The following is a 12,750-nucleotide window of genomic DNA, read 5'->3' as shown; positions in this document are numbered from 1 at the left end:
CTGTTATTTAGCCTACATATTCAATACTTTTTCCGTGGCCAATCACAAAATAAAATCTATTTACCAGATTTCAGTGAATTTAGGATTTAGTATAGGAAATCTTGTGTGCTTCTTTTGTCCCACTGAAACTTTTTTAATACGATGTTCCGTTTTCGTTTTATTGAATTTTTTAAGATTTTCCAGGACGAGTCACAAAAAAAAACTATATACATATGTATATATATGAGCAGATTTTGGTGAATTGAAATTATATTTAATACAAAAAAAAAGTCTTTAATTTTAGTCACGACTTTCTTTGACGTACGATACAACGTTTTCGTTTTATCTTTTTTTTTTCCAGGAAATTTTCTGGAAAACCAAAAACCTATTTTGTGTTGATTTTTGTGTATTTGTAATATATTATGAAAATCGTTGTGTACTTTAATTTTGTCATGAAACATTTTGCTATAAAATGCGCCATTTTCAATTTATTTCAATATTTTAGGTTTTTCCGGGACGAATTCCAAAAAACAAAATAGTATTTATTAGTGGATTTTTGTACATTTTTGATATGTTATGGTAAATTTGGCTCTCTTTAATTTTAGTGTCTATACCTTTCTTCTTAGAACGCACCGTTTTCCAGTTATTAATTTATTCCGCATTTTTCCGGGACAGATCCCGGAAAAAACGTTACCAAAATAAAGTGGATTTCGGTGGATTTTGGACATGATATTCTACGAATTTTTCTGCAAATTTTGATAAAATAAAACCTTTTCTTACAATTTGTCCATAAATCGACCCCTTTTTCTCATAAAATGCCTGGACTATGTGTCTGAATCTTTCTGCGTCCTTTAGTTTACCGTAGCCGGCGTGCCGATTGCATATATGTTTAGAGTGTAGCGATATAGCAAAATACTTATTTTAGTGGTTGATATTAACGTGTTAACAATAAGTTATTGTGTATATGTCACACAGACAAATGTGACTGCATACTTAAAAAATAATTCTGTCTGAATTACTGACTTAGAAATACATGTATGGACACTACTTTACATTGATGGTTGATTACAATGTGATGTTTTCCCGGTTATTCGCAAAACTACTTGAAAACCTCTATGGTGCCAGCAGTACAGTCACGCTCTGAATGACCATTTTAATTTACATATATTTAATACCAAAAATGTTTAACTTTTGAACTTTTTTCTTAATTTTTATCTATCTATTTTTTTAAATTTTGATCGGTTACTAAATTAACAGCATTTCTGCACCAAGGGCGCGGGCAGTTTTATTCAGTCTCAAGGGTGTCATAAATACGTAGGCAAACAGGCAAATTTCCAGACTAAAATCAGTAGTAGCGATATTTTAAATACAAATAATTTAAAAGGCACACATTTTTACTAACGGCTGTTACATTTTGAGTTTTGATACTGGAATTTTTTTTTTTGTGTTTAAGAATGTTTGGTATGAAATAAAAAGTACATAAGTTTTAAAAAAGTTTGATAACAAATGAAACGAATCTAAATCATCAAAGAAAAATATTTATTCAATAATATTAAATCTTCAAGTAACAAAATAAAAATATACCTTACAGCAAAAAACATTTTCTTCAAGGCAGCTGCAAAATAAATTTTTGTCATTCAATTTTCTTCATAAGCACTGCACTACACAGTTTTTCCAGTATGACAATTTGAGTAAACGAAATCCATCCCTCTCAGCACAGACTACAGGTTTAGGTAGATTTCGAAGTACCTATCACTTCATGAAATGTTCAAAAAACTTATATAAACTTCTGAAACTTTTTAAGTATCCTGTACGTTCCACAATATTCAAAATTTATCGAATGAACACTGTCTTATTCCATGGCCCAAAACTATTTTAAAAGATTTAGTTCAATTCATCCAGGACTGAATAACACAGAACGTATTTCATATTACGCCTATGCATTTATTACCTTCTAACACTACTTTTCGTACCTTGCACTAATAAGTGGTCACAAAAAAATTGCTCTGGATCATTGTTTATGATAATATGAAGATATTAAAAAATAAATTTCAACATATTTGATAGGAACTATAAAACTTTTTTCAACCTCTATTATAACTGTAAATAGTTCGTCGTAGCAACAATTGTTTCAGCCAAAGGTTTTGGATAATGTTTAGGAGTTTTGCATAAATTATTTAATCTTTTATAGTATATCAACTAAAAAGTTAATGATTTTTTTTGTCTTTTAACCATTTTTATTCCCACGGCTTGGAGTAATGGCTGGTTACATAATATTTTACTTCATATAAACGTTCTTGGCAATATATAGAAACTAAAATAAAAATATGAATGACTTTGATAGTGTAGGTACATGGTACGGAAGTTTTGTTTAGTTCTTTTTATCTCCACATGAGTTTTTTTTTCAACTTCTTGCGGTCTAATCAATAATTGTTTTGGACCAAAGTTTTAGATAAAAAATAAAAATATACATTTAACATTAATTGTTATATAATTAATTTTTTAAGGGTTTTACCATAAATAATAACGTATTTAATATTGTACATGGTATGGAAATTGAGTTTTTTTTATATTTCTACCCTTGCTATTTACAACCCCTTGAGCAATCGTTCGGCTTATCAAAAATTGTTTCAGACAAAAAATTGTGTTAAAAATTATAACATTTAGAAACAATACTAACAGATTTGATGATGTGTCTACTAAGGAAGTTACGAACTTTTCTGTCCTCAAACTCATGTTTTTTCCGACCCTTGCATTTATGGTTGGTCGTATCAAAAAAATGTATTCAAAGGTTTTTGGTATTACTCCTACGAGTTATAATACGTTCAAACGATGCAGTATTTGTCATAATATGGGATTTAAAGCGATTGTTAAGTTAATCAAAACCTTCCCCATTTTACCACTTTGGTGGGATTATTCCCATTAAAGAATTCGACCAAAATTTTATTACTATACTAGCTGTACCCTGCCACACTTCGCTGTGGCACATTGTGATTGAATAGTTGAGAAATGAGAAACAAAACAAAGAATACATTTTATATAAGTTTAATTTTGCAATACTTGTGGATAAACAATATTTTTTTTTTGTTTTTCCACTGTATGCGTAGATATAAAGACTATCTGGTTTTCTGACGGGAACACGCAACATACAGTTGTCCATGTGAAAATCAATCCGCATCTAAATCTAAACCACACAATTCTAACGATTGACCTTGAGCTTTATTGATTGTAATTGCAAATGCCAATCGAATTGGGAATTGCAATCTTTTAAATTGAAATAGTGAATCGGTCGGGATCATGGGTATTCGAGGAATGAGGACATCTTTACCTTTTAAAGGCCCCGTTAAAATCGTTGCTTCCACTACGTTATTCATTAATTTCTTAACTGAAAGTCGCGTGCCGTTGCAGAGTTTTGGCTGATTAATATTCCGCAAGAGGATAATTGGCACACCTATTTTCAATTTAAGTATGTGTGGTGGTATCCCTGGCAGATCAAGTGAGTTTAAAAATTCCGTAGAACATATTAATTAAATTAAAAATTAACAAAAGGTATATGGTCTAAGGAGTTCAAAAAATGAATAGCCTAGAACCATCTACATGCAATCCCACATCAAGTGGTGATATACCAATACAAAACATAACCTCTACTTACGATTGATGCAATTGTTGTTATTGGCGATAGAACATATTAATTAAATTAAAAATTTAAAAAAAAATGTATAGGGTCTAAGGAGTTCAAAAAATGAATAGCCTAGAACCATCTACATGCAATCCCACATCAAGTGGTGATAGACCCATACAAAACATAACCTCTACTTACGATTTGGATAACGGCGCAGCTCAATCGAGACACGATCACACTAAAGTACCTCATTCATATTGTATAATTAGTCCCATACCGGTACGCTTAGTCATTTTTTAATTATTGCACCTCACAATAAAAGCATTATCATTGTATATAGCCATTTCCCGCTCGCTTTACTTGACGTAGTTTTTTCCATTGCTAAGAGAAATCCTTTGGCATGGAGAAACGTTTCCATAACAGAAAATGCGTGTTTTTTTTTGTTTTTATTGGTGAGAAAACACATTAATAAAATGGCGCACTTACTTTTTCGCGGTCGCGGGTATGTTGCTGACGTGAAAAGTAGATATAAACAATCCTTTATGTAGGTTGTATATAATGGTAAAATTTCAGCTCGATCGGTGCAGAACTTTTTATATACACACAAACGTTTGATTTCACGATGGCTTCGGTATCTATAGAACATTAAACAAAAAATTATCTTAAAATTTTCCTGCAGTTGCACTTTGGAAACGGCTTCAATAACAATAGGTAGTCTTTCTTCGAAATATACCTAAGAATCGACAAACCAAACAAAATAGAAGAAAATAATGCTAGAGATAACCCACAATATAAAATTGTTTTTAAATATAGAACTGTGTTAAAGATTAATTAAATTTTTGAATGTATTTACATACAATCCAAAAATAAACATTTTTTCCAACAATGTTCACACCTTTAAGTACTTTCTTATTTATGCAGATACCATTTTTACATGTTCGGTTTGAAATAACCTTCTGCATTCAGTTTTCTCAAACTCACCACACACATATGCACGAGCACATTTAAACTGGTTTTCTTGCTAAACATAATTTCCCAATGAGAATGACACTTGGCATATTACCTGTATAAATACTAGTCCTATAAAAAGTACATTGTAAAACCCAATATTTAAGTTGAAATAAAACCACCGTGTTTTCTAAATATCTTCATTGAAGGACTACATCATGACACGTTAGTGTTACTGGCAGTAATGAATTCATGTAGAACTGTATAAGTTTTTCTTCCATTAAACTTTTACAGAAATGGTCATCTTTTGTGATTTTCTGAAAAAGCATTTCTTTTGGAGTCCAAACGACAAAAAGGCATAATTAGCGACCTGAAACATGGAGTTGTCCCTGAATTTGGTACATGTACATATGACCGATCTTGAGATGCATTTTTCCATCCTTCAATTCACAAAAATTAATTTTTTTTTCTCCAGAATTACCGTTTCAGGAAGCATAGTCTTGGCAGTTGCAGGGCATTTAATTTCAATGATGCCATCACTACCAATGACGCAATGAGCCCATCAGGCGATGCTTCTAGAAATTGTATATTTTCATCAATGAAAAGTCCTGAAGGAATTATGACTAAGCCCACCTCCTGTTCCAGCTGAGTGACTGCATGAGGTTCGTTCTCAATTCCATATTTAGTTGCTTTGTTTCCAGAGAAGGTTGAATATAAAATAGATTGAACTGTTTTAGAGCGCGGTGTGGTTTCTCTCATTTGACAAATTTTTCCGAAATTTGAAGCGGTCAGACGCTTTGCTCTTTCACATTTCCACAAGATACAGTGCCTTTGTCCAGTGGTTGATGACTGGATATCCTGAAATTTTTTTGCTGTCACACTGCAGTCCTCTCAAAAATTCTTCTTTTTTCTTTTCGTATTCTTCAGGATTCATGTCTGGTATCTGAGAAACATTGCCATAATGTGAGTCTTCTGAAAAGTTAATTTTCTTGTTAATATTCTTTGTGGGTTCTTCTTTTTTCAGTAGAATTTTTTTTTGCTTTTAAATATTTTTTTGAATATTCACCAGGACTGTGATTTGTGAATTTTTTGTGAATTTCGGCTTGTTCGTTACCATCTGCATTGCACGAAATAACGGAAAGTTCACTTCTGGTAAGGTATCCACCACGGAGAGAAAAGTTGACTCTTTTACCACTAACAAACTTTGCAACTGTATTATTAAAAGACTCAGCTCTATTTGTTGTCATGTTTTTCAAGAAACTTTCTGCATGATGAACTACCACATTATTTTCTGACATTATTTCATCCCACATGCCCATACTTTTCATACTTGGAACTATATTCTCTTCTGTGCTTCTAGAACCATCACAATAGTATTCTCGTTCACTGCACTTTGAATGGTCCCCGAATACATGAAATGGTCCATTGTGAATATCACTCCGTAATTCCTTTCAGGGGCGTAGCCAGGGGGGGGTTTTAGGGGTTCGAACCCCCCCCTTAGCTCCAAATCTTTAATTAATTTCTTATTCATCACTCAAACAAATTTCATATTAAAATTAATAAATTAATAAAATTTTTACCATTACAATATTTAAATTTAAGTACCGAAAACTGCTAAAATAGCACTATTATACACCTTAAAATCCAAATTTTCCCGGGGGAGGACCCCCGGACCCCCCGCTTTAATACGGGGGGGGGGGGGGGGGGCATGCTTCTTAACACCCCCCATACGCAAATCCTGGCTACGCCACTGATTCCTTTACACGTTCTTGTTCAGTTATTCCTCCGACAGGGGAAAGAGGAGGAGAAGGGCCACTATCGCCCTGAGCAGTCAAGGCCTCCCCCCCCCCCCCCCCTCCTACGCGCCGCGTCACCGCGGCGGGAGAGATAGCAGCCGGCTGCCGGTACAGCTACAGAGGGCGCCACGAGGTGGCTAGCAGTTTCGCCCGTGCATACGTTTACCTTTATTAGTGCCTCAGAAGATTTTCCGCGGTGACATGGCTGTTTAAATGCAGGAATCAATGCAAGAAGGTACAGGGCGCGTCTAACTGATGAGTTCCTTAAATTCTGACGGTTTTTACTGCACAAAAAAATAGGTTTAAAAGAGCCATTTTCGTGATATTGGCGGGGTCGCAAAAGTGTTAAGGTGGGTATGTGACAACTTAAATCCACCAGACCGACGTCGAGTGTTCTTTTTACTCCTTTCCTGCCCAAACAAAAATTGAAAATCTCAAGTTCTTTCTAAAGGAGAGATATAGAGGTAAATGTCTACAGTGGCTTCCTTCCATCGTCCAGACGGCGCCCTTAAACTGTATTTCTAGAAGAGTTAAAATGGCTAAAACGCATGTTTTCAGAGTAATTTTTAGGCGTAAAACAACCAGTACAGATTATTAAAAGCACTTAAGGGGCTTGCATTACACCTTTATCTTCATTTCTCCGCTATATAATGTTACTGTCGCCGCTCAAATTTCACAGTTATCCTGTGACAACGAAAAGGCTGCGCGCCAGTTCAGAGACTTGCGCTTAGAGGCTATAGCGCGCTGGAAGCACCAGCGAGCGTCGCGCTTATCATCCCGCCTCACTAACACACATACACCCCTGACGAGGCGGGCCCCTTAACGCCTCATTGACGAAGAGGTCATTTAGAAAAAGTGTAGCAGAAGAACATTAGACTGAAATATTTATCATAGTTTAAAGAGGCGACATGTTAATATTGAAAAATAGTCATTGCTGTACAATCTATGGCTTTAGAGTCTTCTGTACCACCATGCGAACATTATTATTGTTCTTGAAATACGATTGTGAAAACACTGGGAAGAGATAGGCGGCTGAGATTTTCAGGAAGTGTATAGAAATAATGTCCATATGTCGGTGTGTAATCAAATTATATGAAAATTTTCGTAATATTTAACAGAAAAATTAATTAAAATGCCATAATTTACTACAGTCACAGCATGACTCCGAATAAGGAAATGTTTGCACCCGAGCATCGTGTATTGTTTGCTTAGTTAAACTGTATATTAAAAACATAATGTCACCGCGTATAATCACGCGGAATTCTGGTACATGGAAACGCTGATTTTGGCTTCTGTGGCCCTGCAGAGCTCGGCGCGTGGTCGATGTCGGGCAGCAGGGCTGCTTCCCCGCACGGGGGAGGGGGGACATTCCTGTGGAGGGATGGAAGCGGGGGTTTCAGGGAGGGGGGAGGAAGGGACAGGTGGCGCGGAATGTGAAAGAAAGAGCGGGGATCCTATTTGCGAGGGAAGAAGCGGACTTCCTTCCCTGACCGGCCGAGTTACGATACTCGAAGTTACTGGTTTGGATTCGAGTGGCCAGCGTCTGGTATTCGTGTATTTTTATAATTAGTCCTATCCAAGCATGGAAGGCAAAATCGACAAGAGACGACGTAAAAAAAAGGCACGCTTTCGCATGTGTACGCCTCGGAAAAAAAGAAAAGCTACTTCCCTTGATACATATCGAAGTGGAAGGTAAGCTAAAGGTTGACTAGAAAGAAGTATAATCAATATCTTTTCTAAGTTTTAAATTATATATGGTCGCATAATATTATTATGAGTCCATAAATATCAAAGGTCAATCAATGTGAACGTAACAGTATCATGGTAACATTTATTCACGTCATAAATGTTTTCCTAAAGGCCGGGCTACATTCGCAACAGCACACGCACAGCAAACACGCACGAAAGTTTAATGTGCCAAACAGATGGCGCGCAGAAAGTTATCGAACTGCTAACTTTTCTCCGTGTTGTGCGCCAAATTTCTGTACGCCATCATTCAGGATATATCATAAATAAACAAAGCACCAGCAGCACAGAGTAGCGATAGTTTTGATACATGCATTTCAAAGATAATAAGTGAAAATAATTTAAACGTATTTATTTGTAAGGCAAAAAAGCTTTGTAGTTAATCATTTCTAGTTGTTCAAAACGAAATGGCGCAATCCAAGTGCTTGAATTTAGAAAATCAACTATTTCATATAACATTAAAAGACAAAATTAAAACATTTGAAATATAAACTTCGTATTAAAAAAAAAGGAGGAAAAAAATTATTATTTTTTTCTAACAGCTGTGTAGTGTACGAATAAATGTAGCTTCGAATTCAATGCTGAGCATGTGCGAACGTGCTATTTTCATGCTGTTTGCGTGCTATTGCGAATTTAGCAAGGGCTTTTAGGATACTTTAGGCTAATTTTTGTAGGTTATCATCAAATATTCTAAAATTCTCGGCTGTGTGTTTGGTAGTTGTAAATAATATTTTTTTTAACCGTATATGAGTCTACGTTGCTAACAAATTGAGTTTTAAAAATCCCCTATGTCTCGGCCTACATGCGCAATTTCGAAGCTCATAATTGTTCTGAAAATTAATAATGTTACAGTAATTTTAAACGGACTTAGTAAAGTGATTACTAAGAGATTTATGAATATTTTTTGTCATTAGAAAGCAACTTTTCCTCTTCCTTGCAGTAAATGATTCATCGTATCAAAAATGTATTACAACAAAAGTTTTAGAAATTAAGAAGTTTTTTTAATTCATTTGAACGTATTTGTACCTACAAAGGGAGTTATGAATTTATTTGTTCAAAATAATTTTTTTTCCAATCCTTGCAGTAAAAGTTGATAGAATGAAAAATTGCTTCTGAAAGATAGTTATAAAATTCCAGGCCAAATTTTTAGATAATATTAGGAAAGGTTACAATTTTTTTGGAGGTAGTTAAGAATAAATTTTAAAAACTGTAAAAGTGGATAAAATTTATCATACTAAATTTACAACGACCAAGGAACTGCAAAAATACAATATATTTTACAATTAGCTGCGCGGGCTTTACACATCATTCACATCAGATCAAGTCTGTAGGACACACACTTTAAAGACGGGACATTTTGATCTTAAACGCTACCGCAACCCCTCTTGGACGCTGATTTTCGTAAAATCATGTATGCCTATGTTTCAAAAGGAATATTCGTTGCAAAGTTCGTCAGTCAGTCAGTATTAAAAGTTTTAAGTAGATTCATAGCGACAAACCCCCATTTAATTGACATTAGGTTAAGAAAGTCGTATTCCCATTACTTTGGCATTTATTACTTTGCACGATAGTCCATTTGTTACTATGTTTGACTCATAATAAGGAAGTTGTTAGTTCGATCCTCCACTAGGTCACTGAGATTATAGGGAGTCAGTATTTGATCATTAAAAAGCTATAAGATACATAAAGTAAAAAAAATTACATATATATTTTGGAAGTAGTAGAAATGAGCACGTTGTTTGTGAAAATGAGACGGCCAGTCCACTCGGCGCGTGAGACGCGATGCGCGGATGTCCTGACTCAGGGATGTTGCATCCTCGCTGGACCTCTTGCCGCGGCATTTCAGCTACGTCTGACATCACGCCCCCGCTCCCCGGGCAGGGTTGCAGCACGCGGTCGAACCGGAGCGGCTGCTCTCGTCATTTCTGCTACGTCAGTTTTTACATGGTCGATCATTTCACTTAGAGCATTCTTGAGACAATTGAAGGGTTTCTGGCAAAAACAACCAATGTCGAAAAAATGAAATTTTCAGGAGAAACAAATAACTTTCTAAATCTGATTCTATGTTAAAATTACATCTGAATACTTTTCCATACACGTGTATACAAGAAAGAAACAGTTTGTTAAAGTTTCTAATTTTGAAATATTATAATTAGCCTTTATAAAATTATATAGTTTCTGACATTGGTTGTTTCTGCTCACAATTTTCATGGGGGAAAAAATCCATACCTTAAATTTATCAGATAATGCAGCAGATATTCTTTTTGTACATGTATATATGAGACAATGGCAATATCTCAGTTTATTTAACAAAATTTGTTGATAGACAATGTTAATTTTATGTATTTCTGATAGTTTCCTTGCTTTTGCTTTTTACATCACACATTATTGAAAACTGAATGAGAAAATAGCACAGTAATGTGATGGTTCACTAAAATGTCTTCACTCGATGCATCCATCACTGTTGTCATCTTCATCTATATCAATATCGCCTCTAATACATTCTGGACTCTCTTCCAGCTGTGTGTAAAACATACCGCTTTCTGACCTCTGAAGGAATGCACACAATCGTTTTAAGCCCTGCATCTTCGCTGGTGAAAGAGAAATTGGACCTCAATACAATGTTTTTTTTTTCTATACTTTCAGGAAGCACAGTTTTGTTACGAATGTTGCACTTATCCCAGTGGCCAAAGTATGTATTCCTTTTCAAAACATAGAGGAAGTTATCTACGATTTCCATCAGGCGAAGATTTCTGAGAGTCAGGGATGGTCTTGGCATTTTTAAGGAGCTTGTGCAAGTTTGAAATCATAAAGCATTTCCTGGGTCACAACGACGACATAAAATGGATATGGTCTGCTGCAACAGCTACTGATTATTTCATTCCAGTAATTTGGTACTTTTGGTAAAGTATTTCTCTTTTTATTCTCATTCAGTGCAAAGTCTTGATCATTTGGAAGAAATGAGTGGCCCCTCATCGGAAAAATTTGAGTTACTTTTTTGAAGAGATGGAGGCAGTGAACTAGTATGTATTGGAAAGAGACCATTGTATGATTTTTATTCTGTCCAGAGCATCCATTACTCAGTAGAACTAGATGATCAGCAGTGATGGTTTTGCTATTAAAAAAAATGTAACAACATGGACGTGACTTCATTTGCTCCCATCCTTCCTACTGTTTCTGTATAAACATACATCGTAGCACTGTCATCAGCTAAATCGTGTACACCAAATACATAATACCATAGTTGCCTAGAGAATAATACATCACTGGTATGTATGTGGGATAATGGCAGGTTCTGCATGAAGTCAAACGAAATAACCATGCAAGTCCCTTCTATAGCAGCTTGCTGTATGCTCTCTTCATTTCAAAAAAAAATATCGGCCTTCCTCTGATGCAACTCTTTCTTCTGCATTAGTATGTTCTTTTCTGTATGGTCTGTTGTACACTCTATTTGTAACTGTAATGCATCACATGTGCAACACAAACCTCTAAATGCCCAGAACACATGGCAGAAATGCTGTCATAGAACATACAGGGTATAGAAATGGCTCTTCCTAGCCTGAATTGAAAGCTTATTACAGCGCTGTGGTATCAGTTTCCCGAACTTAACATTTCTTAGCGGGAATTTTGAATGTAATTTATTTTTTTCCAATATGATTAATTAGTATAGAAGAGTATATAATGTAAATAGTTTAATTTCTGGATTTAATAAAATCCATAAATTTCACTATGCACACTAATGCATAATGATAGTTTTTATATGTAAAGGATAATTTATATGTACTTTATTGTAAACAATGTTGTTAATATTATTTTTAAAGTTAATCATGACTGTTTATAGCTTGTAAACAAAAACAACCATCGTCATGTGACTATGGTTTTTCTTACTGGAAAGCCAACTGACATTGGTTGTTTTTGCAGAAGTACCAACATTTCATGCACCTGTATCTTAGTGACTATGGATGTTTTTGTGGAATATGAGATGTCCATAGACATATGACACAAATGTTATTCCCATCCTACTAATAACTCAATTTTGGCTTTTTTTGACATTGGTTTTTTTTGCCAGAAACCCTTCAATTGCATTGGGTACTCTTAATACAAGCGGTCGAAAGAATATTCAACAAAAATAATCTGCGGAAGTTTGAGTCACAACTGCAGAAAGGTAAAGTGGCACGAGCCCGAGTCTTGTCATCTCGCAATGTCGTCCCGGCTTGCCAGTACACTTGCATCAACCAGCAACTGTCCTCAAATCCACGCCAACGAAGCTGCAGGCACAGCTGGTCCTAGAATATGTTTCATTAACGTATCAGTTAAATAATTCCATCACTCGTACTGCTCTTCTCATCACTTGAACATATTGTGACCACATAATATTAAAACATTGTTGTTCTTTCATTCTGATTAAGGTACGACAAGGATGAAACTAAAAAAAATCATGGAACAGTGTTATCTGATAGTATGAATTTTGCAGGCTTTGCTTGGATCTTAACAAAAATAATCTGTACATCACTCTAACCACATGATGTAGGCCTACAGACAGTCGCATTCTCTGGCAAGTACTTGCTTATCAGTCCTTGACACGGACCAATGTCAACATCGACCTTGCCCCGCAATCGCGACAGGGAAGGAGCTGATTAGCGAACATAATTAAGGCCT

General features: G+C 35.2%; 1 protein-coding gene across 5 annotated transcripts in view; it reads right to left on the bottom strand.

The window, feature by feature from the left end:
• LOC134531111 (proton-coupled amino acid transporter-like protein pathetic) overlaps positions 1–12,750 on the bottom strand; it is a 122,199-nt gene that overhangs the window by 72,300 nt on the left and 37,149 nt on the right. The gene's annotated exons all lie outside the window — the stretch shown is intronic.

The sequence above is a fragment of the Bacillus rossius genome, chromosome 3, assembly GCF_032445375.1.
Source record: "Bacillus rossius redtenbacheri isolate Brsri chromosome 3, Brsri_v3, whole genome shotgun sequence".
NCBI classification, from domain to species: Eukaryota; Metazoa; Arthropoda; class Insecta; order Phasmatodea; family Bacillidae; genus Bacillus; species Bacillus rossius.
This window is presented reverse-complemented; position numbering and strand designations above follow the sequence as displayed.